General features: G+C 36.7%; 1 pseudogene; it reads right to left on the minus strand.

Annotated features, from left to right (window-relative positions):
* Positions 1-273: 273 nt before the first annotated feature.
* LOC112673463 (L-lactate dehydrogenase B chain-like) lies at positions 274-1,275 on the minus strand (annotated as a pseudogene).
* Between the last annotated feature and the right edge of the window lie 1,513 nt (positions 1,276-2,788).

A 2,788-nucleotide genomic window follows, 5' to 3' on the forward strand; every position in this document is an offset into this window, starting at 1 on the left:
GCTGCTATGAGCATTGTGTACAAGTGGACTTGCTTGAGTACCTGTTTTCAATATATATATATTGTTAGAAGCACACTATGGTAGTTAATATTATCTTTTCAAGAACTCCTGTTGTGAGCATTAAACGAAGTGTGGGCTTTGAGTCTGTGAGCCCAGATTCACATACATAGGAAGAAAAAAGCAAACCGTGATCCATGTACATAGATGAAAACTAACGGCTCATGGTTAATCACATTGTTGTGTTTACCAGTCTACAAACCTAGAAGCCAGAAGTCACATGTCTTTTAGGTCTTTCCAGATGTCCCATGAGGTATGTGTACTTTTTTTTGATGTTGAGCAACCTCATCATCCTTCAACTTCTGGTTGGTCACACTAATCCCTGAGACTTCAGGAAACATAGAAGGGTCAGGAAGATTTCATTCTCTATGCCATATATTACCTTCATCAGTGTTGACACTGGATGAATTCTGGATAGATTTTTTCAACATGTATTCAATGAGATCAGTCACACTTAACCCAACAGCCCAGTTGATGCATCCTTTTAGCTTAATGACATCATAGGTACTTTCAAACATCATCTTATGCACTTCCTTCCAATTTTCACTGTCGTTGTCTGTTTCCATTTCTGGATTCAGTTCCTGAGAGAAACACTTGCCACATTCACTCCGCTCCACGCAGCCACACTTGAGTCACCATGTTCTCCCAAAATCTATCCATGGCAGCTGCTGGAATGAATGCCAAGTTTTTCAGGCATAAGACAGTGAAATCTAGCAGAATCTAGATTATACCCACTTCCAATCACACAGTTCTTGGGTAGTCCATTTGGTTTCCAGGTAACATATGTGATAATACCCACAGGGTTGGAAACTACAATTATGATTCAATTAAGACTGTACTTGACTATCTGACAAATAATGATTTTGAAGACATTATCATTCCTCTGTACCACACTGAGATAGCTCTCTCCCTCCTGCTAGTGGACTCCTGTAGTTACCACCACAATCTTAGAACTGGCGATCACAGAGTAATCTTTATCTGCCACAATTTTAGGTGTCTGAAAAAATAAGCTCCCATGTTGCAAATCCATCATTTCTCCTTTGAGTTTATCTTCCAAAATATCCAAAGGGCAAGTTCATGAGCCAGAGACTTTCCTAGAATGCTGATGGCATATGCCATACCAACTTGTCCAATGCCCACTACAGTGATCTTATTGTTTGGGATGGTTGCCTCTTCTTCTGTGACTGGTACAATCAGTTTTTCCTTAAGAGTTGCCATTGTCCAGAATGAGCACTTGGTGTTATGCTATATGTTGGCAAATTGAACTCCAATAAAAAAAATAAATAAAAAAAAGAGTAGCCATTGTGCCTAGGAAAGAAACAGCTGTAAGAGCCATGCAACAAGACGATACCAGCTGCATGAGCCTCCTTGGGCACAGGATCTGCTGAACTTTTTTTTTTTTATTAGACCTAAGAATGAAATTATGGGGTCATATGGTAATTTTATGTTTAACCTTTTAAGAAACTGCCAAAGTGTAAGTGGCCAAACCATTTTGCATCCTCATCAGTAATGTACAAGGCTTTCAATTTCTCTAAGTCCTCACCAACACTTTTTTGTTTTTTTGATTATAGCCATCCTAGTGGGTGTGAAGTGGTACCACATTTGTGGTTTTAATTTGTGTTTTTCTAACTAATGATGCTGAGCATCTTTTCATATGCTTATTGGCCATTTGTTTATCTTTCTTGGAAAAAAGTCTATTTTGCCCATTTTTAAGTTCTGTTGTTTGTTTTTTGTTGTGAGAATTATTATATATTCTGGATACTAGACTGTTATCAGGTTTATAATTTGCAAATATTTTATCTCATCTGTAGGTTGTCTTTTTGCTTTTCTGATAATGTCCTTTGGTGCCTGTAATTTCAATAGAATTTTAATTTATCTGTTTGTTGTTACTGCTCATGGTTTTGGTGTCATATCTAAGAATCCATTGCCAAATCCAAGGTCGTGAAGATTTACACCTCTATTTTCTTCTAGCAGTTTTATAGTCTTAGTCCTTATGTTTAGGTCTTTGATCCATTTTGAGTTGATTTTTGTATATGGTGTAAGGTAAAGGTCCAACTTCATTCTTTGGCTTGTGGATATCCACAGTAAGTTTGTTGAAAAGACTGTCCATTTCCCATGGACTGTCTTGGCACCCTTGTTGAAATTGGTTGACCCTATATGTGAGGGTTTATTTCTGAGCTTTCTATCCTATTCCATTGGTCTCCGTGTTGATCTTTACGCCAGTACCACATAGTTTCTTTTATTACTATAGCTTTGTTGTAGATTCTGAAATCTGGAAATGTGAGTTCTTCCATTTCAAGATTGTTTTGACTATTTGGAGCCCCCTGCAATTCTATATGAATTTAAGATTTGGCTCTCCCATTTCTTCAAAAAAGGCTATTGAGATTTTGATTGAGAATGTATTGAATCTATAGATATCTTTGGGGAGTACCAACGTCTTAACAATATGAACTATTCCACTCCATGAACACAAGCTGTTTTTCCATACATTTAGGTCTTCTTTAATTTCTTTCAGCAATGTCTTATTGTTTTCAGCACATACGCCATTTGCCTCCTCAGTTAAATTTATTCTTAGGTTATTTTTGTTTGTTTAGGATGCTGTTGTAAATGGAATTGCTGTTTTAATTTCCTTTTTGAATTGTTCATTGTTGGTGTATTGAAACACAAACTGATTTTTATGTGTTGATCTTATGTCTTGTAACTTTGCTAAATGTATTACGTCTGGTAGCTA

This window comes from Canis lupus, chromosome 24 (genome assembly GCF_003254725.2).
Source record: "Canis lupus dingo isolate Sandy chromosome 24, ASM325472v2, whole genome shotgun sequence".
Taxonomy (NCBI): Eukaryota; Metazoa; Chordata; class Mammalia; order Carnivora; family Canidae; genus Canis; species Canis lupus.